Raw genomic sequence first — 21,924 nt, 5'->3', positions numbered from 1 at the left:
TCGTGTGGCGGTAAGAGCGGAGCAAGAGGACGTGGCAGGGGTGTTTGAGAGGCGGGAAAACTGTGGGACGACGCGGCGGCTTTTGGCTACCTCGAAGCGGCGGCATTCTTTGACGATGGCGTCGACGGTAGAAACGTCGTTATAGAAGAGCAAACTAAAGGCGTCTTCGCGATGCCTTTTAGGATATGGCCTACATTGTCAATCTCGGTCATGTGCTCGTCGACTTTGCGGCAAAGCGCGAGCACTTCTTGTATGTAGAAGACATATGATTCGGTCAACGTCTGGACATGGGTGGCAAGCTCTTTTCGCGCAGCCTGTTGGCGACCTGACGTGTTGCCAAATAGGTCGCAAAGCCGTTCTTTGAAAATGCACCAGCTGGAGAGCTCGATCTCATTGGTGCGAAACCAAAAACGCAGTGTCCCGTTAAAATAAAAGCTCACACTGGCAAGCATGATGGTAGGGTCCCAGTAGTGGCTTTGGCTGGCATGCTCGTACATGCTAAGCCAGTCGTTGACGTCAACGTCATTTTGGGCGGAGAATGTCCCAGGATAATGGAGACTAGGCACCGTAACGTACGTTGGGGTTGGCGCTGCAGGTGTAGGTAGCGACGGGGTGGCTCTATCGGAAGTCATGGCTGAGAAGATGACGGTGCGGCCGCTTCGTAGCTCCGTGGCGAGGAAGGGGGACGTTCCACCTCCACCACAATGTTACGCAAAGGACGAGTCAGTAAGACGAGCAACTATTTACAGGTTATATTTACAACAGCGGTTGCAGCGCTGACCGGTTAGATTCACAGCGCGAGCACAGTTCGTTCTTCCTCCCCTTTTCTCGAGTGATGGCGCTTGCGCCTCCTTCAAACAAGCAAATTTCACACGCGCGTAGCAATATTTTAACCGACCTTCACACAAGAACTTCCCATTCTTAAATCCCTACCGTTTCTAGATATTCATTTTAGTTTTTCCAGGGGACATGTTTGCTGGTCTGGTAGGCCTCGTGCTAGAAAGGGAATCCTACATTTCGATTCGTCTCACTCTAAGACAGTGACAGCATCTCTTTGTCTTGAGTATTCGCTATAGAAATCGTGCTACTACAAGATGCAAGAAAGCTTTCAAGCGCAGGTGACAAAACTGCTGGTAGCAGGTTACCCGTCAACAGCCATCAATCCCTGCAGCTGCTGAGGGTCTGTTTCAGAAGGTTAAGCAAATACAAAAGAAAGACAATAATAAGGTTCGGGAAAAAACATGCGCTTGAAGTAATTCCCTACATGCATAAAGTCTCGCATTTTCTCTAGAAGGTCGCGAATAGGCACGACGTTGGTGTGCTTTTCTCTGCCCGCAACAAACTTGACCGCCTTTGACCTCGCAGCGCTACAAGAGGCAAAACAAGGCGAGGTTGCCGAAAGGAGCACTGCTGGCCCTCTTTAAACTGCACCAGCGGAGTTATCTATGATATTCCTTTGACTTGTGGCAAAAGCTATATCGGACAAACAGGAAGGTGTGTAAATGACAGATTTAGAGAGCACGCCTTGAATAATAAAAAAGACGGAAACAACGCATTTGGCGGATCACATGAACTCTTGCGATTGATGTGAGGCATTATTTCGTGACGCAGATATTCCAGATAAAAATTGGAGGACGCTTAAGCTTCGCCTTCAAGAGTTGAACGCGACAGCGTTCCCATCGACCCGCCAAGGGGTGTAAGACAAAGCGCTACGGCGCAGGGATCACTTACGAGGCACCCCGCATCGAACTTTGCGCCCACCTATCACACGGAGAGCGTCGAGCAACGCAGCGTTCGGCGCGGCAACGAAACGTGCGCCTGGGCAAACGGAACGAACCAAGGAACTCGGTGTCTCGGAGGGGGAAACGATCTACGCCAGCCAAACGTCGTGATCGGCACGGGCAGAGAGATAGACAGATAGTAATCTAAAGAAAGGAACGGCGCTTGATTCTGCAACCCGCGTGAGAGCACGGCGAAGCGTCTTCAGGGGAGAGGGGGTCGGAGCCGCAACGCACCTGGCACCGGTCCGCGCACAGCAAGGCCCAATGCGCGCATGGCGCGCCACCTGTCGGGGCAGCGCCGTACATTGAGAGGAGGGGGTCTTCTGTGTTTGCCGCAAGATGGCTCTGCGTGTGCGGTAAGCGCAGAAGAAATGTTGCGGAAACGTTCTTCGCTACTCGTGTAAATGCGACTTCTGTAAGTTACATGCTCATAATCACCGATATACGCCGCAGTATAACTTTCTACGGCACGTTTTTAAGGCAACACCGCGTTCACTAGAAGCGCGTTTGTACCGCTTTCAAGCATCGAACTCGTGGCTGAGTGGAAGCGTCTCCGTCTCACACTCCGGAGACCCTGGTTCGATTCCCACCCAGCCCATCTTGGAAGTTGCTTTTTATTTATGAAGTGCCTGCCGTGATTTATCGCTCACGGTCAACGCCGCGGACACCGACGCCGACACCCGACACCGACGCCGACGACACCGGCTTTTCTGCGACACGAGCTCCTTAACGCTATCGCGTTAAAATATACCGAGAGCCAAACTGCATAGCAGGAAGTGGTCCCACTGTGTCTGTTATAAGCCGTCGAAACGGCTCCGTTATAATGGGAACAAGTTTCATTGGCGCTTAGCCTTATTTCCGGGCTTGCCTATGCGTTGACATGTGTCGCAGCTTCTTACAAATGCTTCCACTTCCCGAAAGAAGCCGGGCCAGTCAAATTCGTGCAGCAAGCGGTCCTTTGTTTTCCGAATGCCCAGATGCCCTGTCCAAAAGCCCCCGTGGACCAGCTGCAGGAGCTGCTCACGATAGGGATGCGGTACCACGAGTTGGTCGAATTGCACTCCCTTTCGACTGGCGTATTTTCTATAGAGGACGCCTGCTCTCTTGAGGAACATTACGTTCTTTTTGGCCACACCTTCTTTCGCGTTGGGCCTTAGGTTACGCATGGTGGAATGTTTTTCCTGTTCAGCAATCAATGTGGCAAGGCTTACATTTAATAACCTTTTTCTGCATTCTGCCTCTCGTGACATTTCAGGCTCCGGTGCTTTCGTGCCCTCTTCCTTAGCTAGTGTACTTTCCGCAATATCCCTTATAGGGCTGTCTTGTTTGGTGTTGGTTGATGAATCCTCCGTCAAACCTGTTTCCTCCACCACTGGACATTCGTACACTGCCTTGGTCGCGAGATCCCTTGCCATGGAACAAGTTAGGGCTTGCACTATTCCCTCACTAAACCCGATTCCCGTTCGTCGCAGCAAATCCTCGGATTTCTTAAAAAGCAAGTATGAATACTGTGGCGGGAGATGCGCCGAGACGGCGGCTTCAGTGTCCAGTACTCCAAAGGGCCTTCGATACAAATCTTTGCCACAGGAAGCAAACACTGGAGGCCTCTACGGCTTGCTTTATCCGAGCACATTCTCCCGTGAGCTGCATTTTGGTTGAGCAGGGTTTTTCGAGCATCCTTTTTGCCTGGGGCGTTACACGCCAACCGTGACACTACATGGACGCGACATCACGGAAGAGCTAGCGACAAATTTGCGTTGTAGTACGAGTAAATACATTCGTGCGCACGTAAGCAAATGGCACATGTACGAGGATGACACGTTTTAGCGAGGTTGTATTAAAGTAACCTTAATATGCTTTCAACTCCAGTAGAAATGCGTTCCATGCCGCGAGACCGCCAGTGTGAAATGCCGTGGTGCCCATGTGGTAAGCAAAATTCCACACTTTCGTGCCTCTCGGGGGTGTCCGAGGCCTAGCAGTGCGAAAAGAAACTATTGATCTCAATAATAACGACAATGCCGATACTTTGACCTCAGCTTGAGATGAGACGAAGCGATTACTGATTTAACTACTTATTTTTTGCTGTCACGGTACAGAGGAAGTTGCAAGAGTTAAGTGAGATTGAAGCAGACAGACTGGTTGTTGCCATGTTGTTTCCCAATGCCACTGTCCCCAGAGGAAGTCGCCGCGCTGACTTCCGGGCGACAGGCGAAATAGTCTGGCTGGCCAAAATCTGATGACGCGACAAGCGATAGCGATGGATCGCCCTCCTCGATGGGAAAACCTATCGCTCGCTGCCACCGCTTGTTGCCGTCACTCGAAAATCGCGTGCATGTGGTTGCGACGTATTTCCGCAGTGAACAGAGCTGTTGCACATATGCAACTGCCACGCGACTGGCCGATCGAGGCACCTTGCGTGTATTCGCGGGCTTCTTTCGCACTAGGAAAAACACTTTTATGTAGCACATATTTAGCAACAGAAAGCTAGATCGGGGGTTTTTCGCTTCTGTCAACAATTTTCTCATTAACACTTTTCATCCAATTATAATGCTTGAGAAGTTGAATAACTGATTAACACGAATTATTTAATTAGGCAGAAAGCAAGAAATAATCTGAGTATCTTCAAGCGACGGCAAACAGCATTCCCTTGGTTTTGTCCAGCTACGTGGCATTTGCATATTTTTGAATCTTTGAAGGCGTTCACCTTGAACAAGATCTTGGAACCATGGCCTCGCATATCGCAGCTACAAAAGGCCACAAAAGCGCTGTTGCGATATTTGAAAGCGACCGGATTAAGTCAGCGTCTATGATCCGGACTGAGTGACCAACTGATATCTCCAGTGGACTTTCTCTTCTTTTAATCTTTCTGTCCCCCTTTACCTTTCCCCAGTGTAGCGTAGCCAACCGGGCTCAGTCCTGGTTAACCGCCCTACCTTTCATTTATCATTTTCTTTCTCTCTTTGAATCTTGGTACATGATATTTAGGACACCCTGTATATGTTTTGTTTTATATACGTAGTTATTGTTTTGCTGCGCAGAACGGAGGTGGGCATACTTGGTTCGTTTACAAGGCTTATACGCATAAGCCTGTCTTGCTTGGGCCTCGTAACACAGTGTGACGTCAAGTGACACAAGTTGGCACTAGACGGCCAGAAACTGCAAAGTCGGGGGAAGAAAGAATTTTTCGCATTAAAACGAAATAAAATGCCAATAAACTGCTCTACTGGGCTCGTCTTTCATGCTTAGCCCCTGCAGATAGCACAGGCGCTAGAAGCGAGTTAAGCTTCTGTCGATTCATCACATTTGTTACAGAGGCATTTATTTATGCTTGCCTATCGCGCGCCACGAATACTCAGGGGCTAAAATAACGAGCGGTGGCTGGCAGCAATGCATCATCATCACAAATGCACCTTCCCAAAGGGACCTCGGAGGACGCTGTAATCGGAGATCAGAAATTCAGCGTGACAGGGACGCCGAGAATGCTTTTGCTTTCCGGGCACCATGACGGGCTTACGGCACGAGATTTCCGGGTGTACGCTTGCCTTTAAGAGGAATCTTTAGCTCGGCGCGAACTACATCTCCCTTCCCAAAACACAGGAATGCTGTGAAAAAGGCGCTTGACTGATTTGATTGAAAGTTGTCGCAATTGAGACAGAAAATTAAATTCTAGTGAGTGTATGATGCGGAATTTTCACTTAGGAATTTGCATATTTAAAAAAAAGGCATGTCCAAATTTTGGTAAGCAAATAAGAAATGGAAGCACGAAGTTTAGTAATCCGTAATTCTACACGAAAAACAGATGTCAGATTTCTGTAAAGTACATATGTTCGAAACAATCAATGAAGCATTGCAATCTCACACAACAAGCACTCAATGAAAGATACAGCAGCGAACGGAAACAACTCTCTCTCTGTACCTTTGGTTGCATCACAGAAAGAGATAACGTACTGTTTATCTGCGGTAGTTCCACTTTCCACTTAGTTTCTTTCAGGATGCTGACTGCCGCCACATTTAGCGTTTTCATGCGAGTGGATGCGCGCGCGTTTTGCCCCTCTCTGTCTTCCTTTGAGCTTTTGTTAAATATTAGACCTGCCAGTACCATGCAAAGTATCCTGCTCGGCTTACCTCTCCACCTATGAATAACATTTCACTCACAAGCCCGCCATTACATTCACGAAATGCTTGATGTATATGGTTTCTTCGTGATACATTCTTGGAATGCGCAATTTGTTTGCATGGTGAGGGGATACGCGGTTTGGATTACTTAACATGGTAGTGTGTGTTCAAGACACTATTGCCCTAGGCGAGCGGTCTGGAATAACGCAGCAGCAACACTCTGAGCTGTTTAGCTCACAGGACTCAAAAGCAAAGTGGTATATACTTTTTGCTCCCTACTTGTTAGTTTACAGCTTACATGAAATTACTACAACGTTTACGAGGCTTTCGCAAAAGTCATGCTCACAAATTAGCAATGTATATTGCAGCTGTGTATATTACATCAATTCATCCCACTTGAATGTATCGTTAGCTGCACTTTACGGAATGGTTATATCCCTATTGATTCCTAAGTTGTAGCGTTGTAAACTTGATACTTGAGTATTTGAGTTTGTAACTTTGAAGAATTTGCATCAATCATTACAAATGCAATAGACGCGCAAATTTGTCGTTCGGAATGGCTTCGCACGTGCAAGATGACCTTTCGCACACACGTTTCATACAGGCGCTAGCGACACTCACAGCTTAGGTTTTCCAGACTGCACTTCACGTCTGTCTGCCAGTTGAACACCGCCTTTCTCCGTTCAAAATCAAAAGCTCAAAACCAGCACTTGGTTGCGATGAACACAAGGATCTAACGGTTTTATGGACCACATTTTCACGCTAGCTCCGGGATGGCAGCTTGCTCACGGCCTCGGACCGGCCGCGAGACAGTGCGGCCGAACGCAAGTAACCTCTGCAGACACGTTTTCACACGATTAGCGAGTTCTGTGCACTGTCAGCGTGCAACACTCTAGCCAAACTAAATAGTTTTTCTACTAGCTTCTACGCCCTCGCGAACTTATCAGGCCAGTCGGTCTCCGCATGGCGTCCTCTGTGGAGAACAAATACCCAAGATAAGGCATTATTTCGAAACAACTCCAGAGTCCCGCTCTGGGTAATGCCACAATCCGACCTGGCAGTTTGGGGAGTTCAGTACGTACTCATGTTGAACGGAGATTTTCAGTTCTGGAACTCAAAATGTTGTTCTTGTCATTTTCTTTATCGAGAGCAACGGTTGGCAAAAGCTTAGCGATACGAATGAGCACTGAAGTTAACATGCTGTGCTGAGTTATTATATGCTGAAACGATGCTATAAGGATACCACAATTTTATTAAACCTTCTCGTAAAAACTGTTGGAGCTACAGCCAGCTTAAACTAGTTTAGCAATCTTCCGTGCCCACGAAAGAAGTGCGATCTTACGCACATTGACCCGTTCGCCTACCAGTGGTACCGATGTCATGGACAAGAAATTAAATATTTCCTGTAATAATGCAGGAAGTTCCCAAAACACAGGGGCATTCTGTCACCGACAGGCATGCAGATTTCTTTATCTGCCATTTTTATAATTCTTTTTGTTTAAGAAAGCCTTAGTTCCTCATTTTGATTTGCGCCACGTACTATGGAGCAGAGAGAACACTGCACATGCCGCTTCATCAGGATCCGCACCACAGTTTATCCGCAGAGGTCCCTTTCCGAGCTGGGGTGATTAGTTCTTGACATGAGCCGGCAGGGAACGGGGAACACATGCGAACTTCGTGTAGATATAGTTGAGTGCTTTGCAGTAGTCGTCACACGTTGAAGGCGAAGCTCGCGCAGATGTAAATGAACACTTTGCTGTGGCCGCCGCTAGTCGAAGTGTTGATGACAGCTGACAGTGGCCTGTGCCGATCTAAGCGTCCACTGCTGTGTTCACCGAATATTGAATAGTTGATGGGTTCGTAACCAACTAGTATAATGAAACTCGATAGGTTGGAAGCCGATTTATGAAAATGGACCGATGTAAAGATAAAATGCGAGACATGAGGCTTCTAGCGTTCCCCGGCATATCGTATAAACCTCTGACTTCCGTCCTAAATGATGATAACAGGCGAGCCCTGATGTCTTTACTGAAGACGTGCAAGCAATGGATGCAAGGAATCAAGTACATTTAAGGCGCTTCGAGCTGACGGTGTCTGCAGCTTAGTAAAAATCATGCGAAGCTATAAAATAACATGCCTGATATGCCCTACATGCTCCTATATGATCATACGGAGCTTTTTTATATAAGCTCATATAGAAAATAAGCATATGCCTACCGGGTAAATAGATCTTAAAGAACAGCCATTAGAAAAGGTTACGGATAGAGCTTTGCACACTTCTTTCGTCGTAAAACTGAGAGCAATTGGAACGAAGGTCGACGCAAATTTCACAGTGCCGATAAGATCGATGAACAACTACACTAGCTGGAAGGTGCATGTTCGTAAAGTTATAACTCTGCCCCGCAAATAATCTTCCCGGCCTGCTGCTTCTGGCGAGCCAGGCGCCATGTGCAGTTCCGGTATCGTGGAGCAACAAAGTGGCACGCCGACAAAAAGGAAAAGCGTGAGACGGAGTCAGCGGTGTCGTCGCAGCCCTTGCAGCGGAAAAGTGGAAATACGGAAATCTCCAGGGCCGTCTGCTACAGCTGGCGCACTCAGCTTCTGAGACCCGAAGGAAAACCAGAAGTGCATCTGCTGCTCATGGTGCCAGTAAGTGGGCGACGAGCCAGAAGTGGCTAAGTCACCTAACGGGGTTCCTTACGTTTAGCAATATATATATATATATATATATATATATAGATATATATATATATATATATATATATATATATATATATATATATATATATATATATATATATATATATATATATATATATATATATATATTGTTACACACGAGGTGTTTCACGCAGAATCAGATGAATCTGGTGGATAGGCGCGTTTCCAGCGATCCTGAGGCAGCTTGGCCAACATCGTTCTCTTTTTTTCTTCCACGTGGTTGTCTGCACGGCAGCCGTGGTTATGACAGAGCTCATGACATTTCCCCGCTGGCAGACGAAGCCCGCCGGGCGAGTCAGTCATCTCGTGGATTGTAACGCCTCAGACGCGCAACATGTCACTTCAGCCTTGGCCGAGCGTCTTCCATTGCTGGTGAGACGCGCAGTGCGATAGTTCACTTCGCTGAGGCTGATGATGATGATGTGAAGTGTTCTATGGCGCAAGGGCCAGGTATTGCCAAAGAGCGCCACACTTCGCCGAGGCGCTCCAGAATAACGTAGGCGCTGACGTAGTGGGCGAGAAACTTCTGGCACAAGCCACGCTTCCGCAACGGCGTCCAGCGCCAGACAAGGTCACCAGGATCGAAGTAAACGTGGCGGTGAGGCCCGTCATAGCGCATCTGGGACCGGTCCTGCGATGCCAGGGCGCGTAGCCTAGCGAGGCGCCGCGCTTCTTCTGCTCGACAGAGGATCTCATCAATTGATTCGTTGTCATGAGCGAAGTAGGGAAATATGGTGTCGAGGGTGTAGCGCGGCGGACGAGCATAAAGAAGGAAAAATGGTGAGTAACCAGTAGTCTCGTGCCTCGCGGTATTGAAGGCATAGGTAATGAAAGGCAAGATACTGTCCCAATTCTTGTGTGCTGAATCGACATACATGGAGAGCATGTTGGAAAGCGTTCTGTTTGTGCGCTCGACCAAACCATTAGTTTGTGGATGGTAGGGCGTTGAATGACGGACGCTACATGAACACAGACGAAGGGTCTCTTCAACTACGTCCGCGGTAAACTGTCGCCCATGATCGCTGATTACTATGCGAAAAGGTCCATGTCGGAGTATAACGTGAGCCAGCAAGAAGATAGAAACTTCTGTAGCTGTGGCCGATGGCAACGCGGTGGTCTCACAATAGCGGGTAAGATGACCTACGCAAACGATAACCCAACGATTGCCCTTGGAGGATCGCGGGAAAGTGTTGTGTCTTCAACTTCGCAGCAGCCTACTTGCAAGAATAGATGTTTATTGCCACTTGCAATACAACGGAAAAGAACCACAAGGTACTTACGTGGCAGTCTTATATAGCTATACAGAGCCACTAATCAGTGACAGCACAGACACACACAAGCACGTGCGCTCTATCTAAGATACACAGTTCAAGACTTCAGTGATGTCAGAGTTCCACTACAGGTTCTATCTAAGAGGTAATGACAACACTACCTTCCCCCCCCCCCCCCCCCCCGCCCCCGAAGTGTTCTCAGTAGCGGTCGGGTCTTTGCCTGGTGCTGCGTCGAAGCTCCTGTTGGGAAGATGGCGATGCGCCACCGCTGGACTCCCAGCCTACAGTCGATGAGTCCGGAGGGGTGGCCTGTTTGTCGGTAGCTACTGTCTTCTCACCTGCTTGATCGGTGTCAGGCATCTTTTGCGTACTTTCATCGTTTACAGGGTGTGCACCTAGAGACCTGCGAGAGACAATGTCTTGGCTACATGCTGGTTGTTCGGTGTTTGGAGACGGCACCTGAACCATCTCTCGCGCTCCGCCATCGTTTACAGGGTGTGCAGTTTGAGACGTGCGACACACAATGTCTTGGCTACATGCTGGCGGGTTTGGCGATGGCGCATGAAGAGACTGCGGGAAGCAGTCCAGAAATGTTCGCGGTCGCAGATTATCAACATGAACGTACCGCTCTTCGTTCCCTATCCCGACCACACAGGTGCTTGAACTCACACGTTTATTTACCTTGCCGCTCAACCACTCCCCTTTCCCGGGTCGTAGACACTGTACAAAGACGCCTTCTCCTTCCTCCACGCACATCGTCGCTGATTTGCCGACTGATTTGTTGTCTTAAGTTTTTCTTCCATCCTTTGCTCGATATCCGGATGGAGAAGGCTCAACCTTGTCCTAGGTTTCCACGATAAGAATAGCTGGGCTGGTGTGTCTTCAGTGACCCCTGTTGGCGTGTTCCTATAATCGAATAGGAACTGGTCGATCCGGTGCTGGAGAAACTTCGTCTGCCCATTTCTTTGTTCGTCCATGACCTACTTAAAAAGATTTTTTTAAGTCTGTACACAACGTTCCGCGCTGTCATTCGATGCTGGGTGATAAGGAGGCGATTTAGTGTGCCAAATGCCATTCCGTCTCATGAATGTCTCGAAAAGTGCTGATGTAAACTGCGGGCCATTGTCTGTTACCACTTCTTCCGGTAACCCGTAGGCGGCAAATACTGTGCGCAGCTTCTCTATTGTCTTTTCACTACTAGTTGACTTCATGACAAACACTTCAACCCACTTTGAATAGGAGTCAACTAGCACTAGAAACCAATGCTGGTCACGATGAGCAAAATCTAAGTGCACATGCTCCCATCGGCGCCTGCACACTCCCCATGACATTACAGGAACTTTGGGTGCCGCATTTTGGGTCAACTGGCATGTGACACATTATTTCATTGTTTGTTCAACGTTTTGCGTAAGGCGGGGCCACCACAGGTGGCCTCTAGACAGCATTTTCATACGTGCAATTTTAGGATGGCCTTCATGCAACAACGATAACACTTTTCCGCGAAGAGACATTGTCACTATCACTCGATTTCCCCACGTCACGCATTCTCTGTCAACAGAAAGCTCACTTCGTCGCACAACTTGTCGTAGCACCTTCGTCGTAGCAGCAGTGTTGGGTAGGCGCGCAATGTGGTGTGAAATACGGCGGCTCTTGGCCTGTGCAAGGCGACGGCATTATTTTATAATGGCGTCGATAGTCGACACGTTGCCGAAAACAAGCAAATTGAAAGCGTCGTCAGCGATGCCTTTTAGCACATGTGCGACTTTATCTGCTTCGGACATATGATCGTCAGCTTTACGGCATAGAGCCACAACATCGAGGATGTAGGAAACGTATGGCTCTGTAGGTGACTGAACACGAGACGCAAGAGCCTTTCTCGCGGCAGCCTTGCGCCCAATGGGGTCGCCGAACAGTTCCCGTAGTTGTTCTTTGAAACTGTCCCAACTGGTTATTTCGTCATCATGTGTTTGGTGCCACACGCGTGGGGTGCCGCCGAGATAAAAGATGACATTGGCGAGCATAATCGTTGGGTCCCACCTGTTATTAGCGCTGGCATGTTCATAGAGCTTGATCCAGTCGTCGACATCCTGTCCCTCCAGGCCAGAGAACACACCTGGGTCACGATGTGGGGCAACCGTGACGATTGGAGCAGTCGGACAAGCCGAAGCCGTAGCGGAGGCGGGCTCGTCAACGGGAGGCATGGTGACAAGCTCGGTGTGCCGACAACTACGGAGTTCCGTGGTGAGGACGGGGATCGCTGACCTCCACCAGAAATGTTACGTGTGGAAAGACACGGACGAGAGATGCTATTTACACGCTATTTACACTGGAGCCAGGCAGCCAGGCTGACACTCGCTCGTGCCAAGGGCACCGACCAACTTCTTCGTCGTTGAGCATGCTCGTCTCTTGAGCATCGCTCAATCAAATCGTAATAATATGGCGCCAAAGCGTCATCAGACACTACTGAAGGCCAGCCGACCTGCGTGTAAAACAACAGCTTTGATAACAGCTTGTCTTTGCTTGCTTCCCCTCTAATGTCTTCTGCCGAGAGTGGGAGCTCGTCCAGTGTAGAAAAACCTATGTGCACGTCACACACGTAATTTGTGCACCCACCGGCTGTGTTCGGAAGCGGCAGGCGTGAAAGTGCGTCAGCGTTGCCGATATTCCGTGATTTGCGATAAACCCATTTGTAGTCATAAGCAGCAATCTGTAAGGCCGAACGCTGCACGCGTGCCGCCGACATAGCAAGAATTGGCTTACCGTGTCCTAATAGCCCCACTAAGGGTTGATAGTCGGAGTACATCCCAAATTTCCGCCCGAAAAGGTACTTGTGAAACTTCTTTAGCCCGTACACGACAGCCAGAGCTTTTTCGATATGGGCGTACGCCTGCTCCGTTTTACTCAGAGTCTTAGACGCAAAAGCGATTGGTCTTTCTTCAGATCCTTCCTTGTGAAAAAAGCCTGCGCCAACCAACCGTAGCTCCTTGGAAGGGTCATAGTAGGTGAGCACGAATGCACTGAGCAGCCAGCCCTTGGATTCTTTGAAGGTTTTTTCTGCGGAAGCCATCCATTTGCACTTAACATTCTCAGCCAGCAAATCATATATTGGTTTAAGCTGTGCTGACATGTTCGGCACGAATTTACCATAAAAATTTAACAAGCTTAAGTAGGCCCATAGCTCGTCCTTGTTTTTTGGCGTTGGTGGCTTCTTTGATAGCACTTACCTTGTCTTCTGAAGGACGGATTCCGCTGTCATCAATCACGTGACCCAAATAGATCACCGCCTTCGCGGAAAACTTGCATTTCTTCTTCCGCAATTTCACACCGTTCCTTGAACCGTGTCAGCACAGCTTCGACCTTATTATAGCATTCTTCCATTGTTTCTCCTGCTAATAACAATCATCAAGATAACATGAAACTCTGTCTAAACCCTTTAACATGTCATCCATCGCGGTTTGGAAAATTGACGGAGCACTTGTTATTCCGTACGGCATACGAGTGTATCGATAAAGGCCTAGGTTGGTGTTCACAGTGACCAAAGGTTGCGAATCAGAGTGCAGTTGCAACTGTTGGTACGCTGTAAAAAGGTCAAGAACAGTAAAACATTTGCATCCGTGCAGTGTGACAAAAACATCTTCCAACGTTGGCAAAGGGTCATAATCAGTTCTCAGACAACGGTTTACCGTCACTTTGTAGTCTCCGCATATGCAAACTTTGTTGTTAGCCTTGGGTACGACTACTAGGGGCGTAGCCCAATCGCTTTGCTGTACAAGCACCAGTACTCCCGATTCCACTAGTGAATGCAATTCCTGTGCTACGGCGTCCCTCAGTGCAAATGGCACAGGTCGATGCTTACAGAAAACAGGTGTACTGGGGTGCGATCTTGTACGCGTTCCAAAATAGAACGGAGGCGGTCCGTTCTTTACGTCACGTAATAGGCGGCATGTTCCGTTCCGTTCGACCGATAGCAGGCGACACGGAATGATTGACAGCAGATTACACGTCACAATTGACGTTGTGGCGTTCGGCACGGTTCAAATTGACGAATCGTATATGCCTCGGTGGAACGAACCGCCTCCGTTCTATTTTGGAACGCGTACAAGATCGCACCCCTGCTGTCTTTTAGCACTAAGTTCACTGATGTGTCAGCTATCAGTCCTAGTGACTGCGGCTGATTTATCAAGACCGATATTACACACACTCGTCCAATCCAGCTTCAAAGCCTCTAGCCAAAAACGTCCCAACCACAAAGTGTCACACATTTGTGGTGTTAGGACTACAACTAAAGGCAAGATCACTGTTTGGCCATTGTGCTCTACGCGCACCGTGAACTTCCCTGTAATTGCCAGCGGGACACCTCTATACGTACGTTTTTAGCCGTAAACTACAACTTTCTAGATGTAAATCAGACCAATATTGCCGGTATATCTTTTCTGGTACGATAGACACAGATGCTCCTGTGTCAACTTGCATTTCGACGGTCTTACCTGCCACCCTTACTTTCACAATGTAGCTACCGTCATTACTGTTACATGAAAAAATGTGGCTCAGCAAAATATCGTCCTCACCACTTATACTGTCCGAGTCACAGGAGCCTTCTCAACCAGTGCTCTCTCCAAGGGCGTGTACCGAACGTGGCGTCGTTCTGCAGACCCTTGCCAGGTGTCCCACCTTTTTGCAGGCACGGCATGGATATTTGCGAAAGGGGCAGGTTGCGGCGGTATGCGTTGATCCTCAACGGAAACAGTCAGTTGATTCGGCTTGCCGCTCCGTGTTCTTTCTCGCTGCCCGTCTTGTCCATGCGGTGGCCTCGGGTTTTCTTTGTTGTGGTTGCTGGACCAGGTTCACCTCGCTGAGGTCTTTAGGGTGAATCTTCCTTGTTACGGTGTGAGCGAGTTCCTCGCTTTTGGCAAGGTCATAAGCAGCTTGGAACGTCAGGGCACTCTTCTTGACGAGCTCGGCTTGTGCTGTTTAGTTTCTCAGACCGGCCACGAACCAATCCCGCAAAGCGTCATCCAGGAATTGCCCGAGCTCACAGGATGCAGCCAACCTTTTCAGTTCTAATGCAAACGTAGCAAGTGGTTCGTTTTCTTGCTGCGACCTACGGTTGAACCGGAACCTTTCCGCTATCACCAAGGGCTTCGGTGAATAGAGCCTTGACCAGTTCGTCGTATGTTTTAGCTTCGGGCTTCACTGGGGCCAACAAATTCTTCAACGTGTGGTAGGCCTGTTTTCCAATGGCTGTTACAAAAGCGGATACCTTCAAGTCGTCGCTGATCTGGGTGGCACGGATGTAGTGTTCAAAGCGTTCCACATAAGATTCGAAGTCTTGGTCTCCGTCCTCCGTGAACGGCTCGAAGCGGCCGAAGGAAGCTATGCTGTGGCAGTCCGTCTAGACGCCTACTGTTCCCAAACTGCTGGAGCCGCAACCATCGCTTCAGCCATGGCCCGGTTATCATCCGCTATGAGAGTCCCATATTCGTCGCCACTGTTGTGCCTTCAAGTACGCAGCAGCCTACTTGCAAGAACACATGTTTATTGCCACTTGCAATACAACGGAAAAGAACCACAAGGCACTTACGTGGCCGTATTACATAGCTACACAGAGCCATTAATCAGTGACATCACTGACACACACACACAAGCACGTGCGCTCTAAGATACACAATTCAAGACTTCAGTGACGTCCGAGTGCCACTACAGGTTCTATCTAAGAGGTAATGACACAACAGAAAGGGCCCAGAAGATCTGTACCAACTTGCTCAAAGGGGACGCTAGAAGGGGGAACTGGTTGAAGCAGGCCGTGTGGCGCTTGTGGCGGACGCTTGTAGCGCTGGTATTGAGAGCAGCTGGCGACGTACCATTCGATATCCTTCGGCATCTTAGGCGAGAAAAAACGTTCTTGAGCCCGATAGAGCGTACGTGTCGAACCAAGATGACCGAAAGTTGGGTCATCGTGCATGGCATATAATACTTCGTTGCGAAGGTTCTTGAAGAGAACTAAAAGGTAGCGTGTACCGGTGGTCGAGTAGCTCTTCTTATACAGCGCGCCACCATCACGTAGGCGAAAGCGACTGCCTGCAGGTGACTCCTGTACTGCCGCGAGGAGCGGTTGTAAGCTCTCATCCTTGTGCTGCTAGGGTATGACGGTACCCATATCCGGAAATTCCGGGGACACAAAAGCGATGTATTCATCAAAGTTGTCCGCATCAAATCCAGTTGTTTGAAATGGCATCCGAGAGAGACAATCAGCGTAAGCATGTCACCGGCCACTTTTGTAGCAAATAACGAAATCGTATTCCTGTAGACGGAGGGCCCAGCGCGCTAGTCGTTTTGAGGGATCCCGCAGATTCACAAGCCAGCATAGCGAATGATGATCTGCGGTCACAGTGAAGATAGGAACGAAACCGTTGCACTGCTAAGATGACCACCATACACTCTTGTTCGGTGACTGTGTAGTTGCGCACGGAGCGGCTTAAGGACCAGTTAGCGTACGAGATCACGTGCTCACTGTCGCCAACACGCTGAACTAGCACAGAACCGATGCCTACGCTACTAGCATCGGTGTGAATCTCAGTTGGTGATGAAGGATCAAAGTGGCGAAGAATTGGTTGGGACGTCAACAGGAACTCGAGCTGGTGAAACGATGAGTCGCAATCTGCAGTCCACTCAAAGGGAACGCCTTTTTGGAGAAGGCGTGTAAGTGGATGGGACATGTCAGCAAACCAGGGAATGAATCGGCGAAAGTAGGAGCACAAGCCCAAGAAACTTCGTCACTGCTTGACAGAGTTGGGTACCCTAAATGCTTCTACGGCCGCAGTCTTTTCTGGATCTCGTCGGATGCCTTCTTTAGCTACCAGATGTACTAGCACAGGAGTTTGTCGTTCCCCAAAACGGCATTCTCTTTAATTGAACACAAGACCCGCTTTCTTCAAGCAGTTCAAGACCAAGTCCAAACGTTTGTTGAAGATCACAAGGTCGTCTAAGTAGCACATGCAAACTTCCCATTTTAAGCCGCGTAATATTGTGTCCATGAACCTTTAGAACGTTGCGGGCGCGTTACACAACCCGAAAGGCATCACGCTAAATAGAAATAATCCGTCGGGCGTTACAAATGCTGTCTTTTCTCTGTCATTCTTTTGCATAGGAATTTACCAGTAACCTGACCGTAAATCCATAGAGGAAAAGTAAGATGCCGCGTCGAGATAGTTGATGGCGTCCTCAATTCGTGGGAGCGGATGTACATCTTTCTTAGTAACGGCGTTTAGGCGACGATAATCAACGCAGAACCGCCCCGTACCGTCTTTCTTGTTCACCAATATCACAAGGACTAGATGATTCTCGAATGACACCTTTGCATAGCATTTCTGGGACTTGATCGCTCATTATCTTGCGTTCTGACGGGGACACACGATAGGGTTTTTGTCGGATTGGTTGGGTGGCTCCTGTGTTGATGCGGTGACGAGTTCTGGACGCACAAATCGATGGCGGGCCATCGTGCTGCGCCAAAGTCGAATACCGAGGTGTGTTTCGTAAGCAGGGCCATGAACACTCGACGCTCGGGATTACTGAGTGATTTATCGATAATGGGAAGTATCTTCGAGCTCTCGGGGCTCGAGACACTGGTTGCGACTCCATCGGGTAACTCTGTAAGCACTGCCAGCGATACGGGCGAGCCTTCCTGAAACGTGGCAAACTATAGGCCTTGAGGTAGCACTGCCGCTTCAGTGGAACAGTTTAGCGCCCACAGCCCTGCGCATCTATTGGTCACTGAGACCACGCAGTCCGGAACTAACATGTTTTTTCTTAGGGAGTTCCGATGTACAGGTTCCACTGCAGCATCGAACGAGATAGGAGTCGGAGACGAACAGGCGACGGCAACACGCATCGCTGATATGGCGGGCACAACGGTATCATGAGACACGCACAACACACTCTTCGGGCAAGCTGCACCTTCAAAGAGCACAGGCGAAACACTGGTGTCGACAGTGAGTTCTCCCGTCCGGCAGTCAACATTGGCACCACACAACTGCAAAACATCAATCCCCAGAATCACCTCATGCGAGGAGCGAGGAAGAACAGTAAACTCTGCAGTAAAGACTTTCCCACCCAAAGACTCATCCACGCTACACACACCGACCGGATGTAATTATTCACCACTGACTCCACGGAAACTTGCGCACTGGTCCCAACGAAACATTACCTTGGGTCCCAGAAGGCCTTTAAACCCCACACTCACGACCGAGACAGTTGCTCCCATGTCGACTAAAGCCATTGTAGAGACCCCATCATTCAGTACATGAACCTTATTCTTGAGCATGAAAATAGTTGGAGGCAGTTGAGTCGGCAGCGCACATTTTCCAGCGACCTCACCTCCATCGGCCGCGCTGGCTAGTTTCCCGGCGGGGGCGACAGGAAACGGCGCCGAGGCGATGGTGACGTGAATCGCGGCCGAGGGAATGGCGATTGGGAGGCTAGGAAGGCTGGTGGTGGTGTCAGAGTACGATCGGAGGCAGGGGAGCGCTAGCGGTTCCGGGTTCTTTCTTCTCCAAAGTAGGTCTCCTGGAGGAGTGCATCGGTCCTCTCGGAAGTGGCTTCCTGAAGGGGAGTACCCTGGCCACGGAGTGCGCAGTGTACGACCGCTACACCACATAGTCGGCGCAGATGATAGGTAGTTCGATGCTCGGCGTCGGCTACAGTACCTAGCTATATGGCCAGGCATGCCGCAGCAGTAACACACTGACAAAGGGCGAACTTCAGAATGCGTATTTAAGTATTCTGCCGAAGACGCCAGTTGATGGTAACGGGGCTCTTTACCTTGAAAGTCGTAGGTAGCGTGAAGTCTTCGTGGACGAAAGTTGCGTGGGCGTATATATGCGTGGGCGCATATATCATATCATAAGAAGCCAACAAACACTGACACCAAGGACAACATAGGGTAAGTTAATTGTGCTTAATAAATGAAATAAAGAAACGATAATTTATGGAAATTAAAGTGGATGAAAAAACAACTTGCCGCAGGTGGGAACCGAACCCACAACCTTCGCATTTCGGGCCCCTCGGTTAACCCCCTTTCTTCTCGTTATGTATATATATATATATATATATATATATATATATATATAGTCACGTGCATTGGCAAGAGTAAGCAACACTACCAGAGCAGCCGCCAGACACGAAGGGACGGTTCTCCAGCTGGCGCGGGGTCTTTGATTTCGTCGTCTTCTTCGCCGTTCTTGCTGGGTACGCATAGCTGACCGTTTGCTGGCTCAAAACACTAGGTGGCATTATTCCCCTTCCCAATGAAGCATCGACGCGATGCTTCATTGCGTGTACAAAACGTAAACATTTCCGTGTATTCATTTCCTTCATTTCCGTGTACAAAACGTACACGGAAATTGCACAAATTAAGTAAGACAATAAAAGAAAGGAAACGCGCTTGCATCCATACGGACATGCACATGAGGAAAAAATGTGTTTTGTGGTCGAGAACAAAAAAATCGCTTCGAGTTTTTTGGAGAACGACGCGACGACAACGAAACCAAAAGTTTGTGTCACCAGTACACTTAACATCACCATGTAAAATACGGCCTGAGGCGGACGACACGTACAGTCTCTGCGCGTGGTAAACGACGCTTCGGCGATGGCGAGTCTCCGTCTGGAAGCACTTCATAGTTCCCGTCGCTTACACCCCTTAATTCGTGTGTATGGTCCGAAGTACTTACTCAGGAGTTTCTCGCTGAGACCTCGCCGTCTACGGGGGTCTAAACTCAAACCTGGTCACGAGGTTCATAGGTAACTTGTCGATGGTGGAGATTGTACATTATTGCATCTGTACACTGCTGCTGTCTTATGTGCACACGGGCCAGTTAACGTGCTTCCTCAGCGCGCTGAATGTACTCATCGACGTCAGGAGTTACCTGGTCGAGCTGATCAATGTCTTCATACGGAATAATGGCGTACACCATAGTTTGAACATCTCGACCATAAACGAGGCGAAACAGCGGGAGTAGTGTAGTGACCTGCGCGGCAGTGTTGTGCGCAAACGTTACGTACGACAGGATTTCGTCTCACGTTTTGTGCTGCACATCCACGTACATAGAGATCATGTCTGCCAGTGTTTTGTTTAGTCTTTCTGTCAAGCCGTTAGTCTGAAGGTGGTATGCAGTGGCCTTTCGATGACTCGTGTAACTCAACTTGAAGAGGTCATGCAGAAGTTTCGCCGTAAATGCCGTCCCTCGGTGATGATGAATGACGGTGAGTCATGCCGAAGCACAATGTGATGCATAAAAAACTGGGCGATTTCAGATGCTCTCCTGGGCGGCAGCGCCTTCGTCTCAGCGTAATGCGTCAAGTAATCAGTTGCGACAATGATCCACTTATTGCCGGAGGAAGACAAAGGAAATGGTTCAAGAAGGTCCATTCCAACTTGATCAAACGGCGTGCGCGGAGGGTCGATGGCTTGTAGAAGGCCGGCAGGCTTGAAGAGCGGTGACTTGCAGCGCTGGCATTCACGGCATCCTTTCACGTGGTGTTTGACGCAAGCAGTCAGTCTAGGCCAGTAGTAAAGTTGTCGTACCCTGTCCACGGTCCTTGAGTAGCCCAAATGACCAGATGTCGGCTCATCGTGGCAGGCTAATAGGATGTCGTCGCGAAGGGCTTGAGGCACTACTAGAAGACGTGGTTTGTCGCCGGCACCTGTGTTTCTTTTGGATAAGATGCCCTCTCGTAGGCGAAATGACGACAACAGTCCCGAAATAGGGCGAGGAATGGACGCAATGCCACCTTCTAAGTGGTCGATGATGGGCCTTAACTGAACGTTCAATCGCTGTTTAGCTAGCAGATCCGGCCCGCTGAAGGCTCCAAGGAAGGCGCTGTAGTCTTCCTCGTCAGGATTCTGAGATTCAACAAGTGCTCCTGATAGCGCGTCAGCATCTTCATGTTTTCTGCCTGACTTGCATACGATGGTGATGTTAAATTCATGAAGTCACCGACTCCAACGTGCCATTCGTCCAGAAGGGTCTCAGAGGTTGGTCAAGCAACACAAATTGTTATGATCGGTCACAACTTTAAATGGCCGCCCATAGAAATACGGCCTAAACATTGTAGTAGCCCAAATAACCGCGAAGCACTCCTTCTCTCTGGTGGAAAAATTGAACTCAGCGCGGTGACACACTGCGGCTCGCGTAGACGATAACTCGTTCAGTGCCGTCTTGCCGTTACACCAGGATAGCTCCGAGACCGATATTGCTGGCGTCAGTGCGTACGTATATGTGAGCATCTTCATCAAAATGACCGAGCACGGGTGGAGAAGGCAATCGACGTTGTAACTCCGCAAAGGCGGTCTGTTCTTCATCAGTGCAGAGGAATGGCGCGTCGTCACGCGTAAGGCGAAATAGCGACTCACCAATCTTCGAAACATTTTCAATGACGCGTCGATAATATGCACACAAGTTCAAGTTCAAGTTTATTCTTCTTCTAGTACAGACTAGAAACGTCCTCCCGGGCTAAAAGCTGCCGTCAGCAGCTTGACTGGACCCAGGAGGCGTTATACACGGCAGCGCGATAACTGTAACCTTTTTGGTACAAAAAACCTTAAGCAGAAATTTACTAAACATAAACTAAACATAAATTTGAAAACTCAGATACTTACTTATGACAGGATATCTAAGAATCAACAAGACATTTTTGTACAAATATACCAAAAAGGCAAAAAAGAAAACATGGTCATTTATATGCATCGTTATACATCAGTATATATTGCTACGGGGTAGTATTCCCAATGACGAAGAGCCGAGCAGGAAGAAGACGAAGACGACGATTGGAAGCTAGCGCGGCCTCTTGGTCAACTGCGGCGTATTGCCTTGTAAATATACTTGTAAATAGCTTTTCGTTGGTGTCTTCATACGTAACATATTTGGTGGAGGTGGACGTTCCCTGTACCTCGTCACGGAGCTTCGCAGTGGATGGTACGTCGAGCCTACCTTCATGGCTCCCGGCGACGCCAACCCGACTCCACCGGCTCCGACACCTGC

General features: G+C 49.0%; 2 pseudogenes; both read right to left on the bottom strand.

Moving 5' to 3' along the window:
• The window catches only part of LOC135913470 (uncharacterized), a 478,190-nt pseudogene that overhangs the window by 64,603 nt on the left and 391,663 nt on the right, over nucleotides 1-21,924 (bottom strand).
• LOC135913850 (uncharacterized) overlaps nucleotides 14,489-21,924 on the bottom strand; it is a 45,778-nt pseudogene continuing 38,342 nt past the window's right edge.

Source organism: Dermacentor albipictus, chromosome 8, assembly GCF_038994185.2.
Source record: "Dermacentor albipictus isolate Rhodes 1998 colony chromosome 8, USDA_Dalb.pri_finalv2, whole genome shotgun sequence".
Lineage (NCBI taxonomy): Eukaryota > Metazoa > Arthropoda > Arachnida > Ixodida > Ixodidae > Dermacentor > Dermacentor albipictus.
This window is presented reverse-complemented; position numbering and strand designations above follow the sequence as displayed.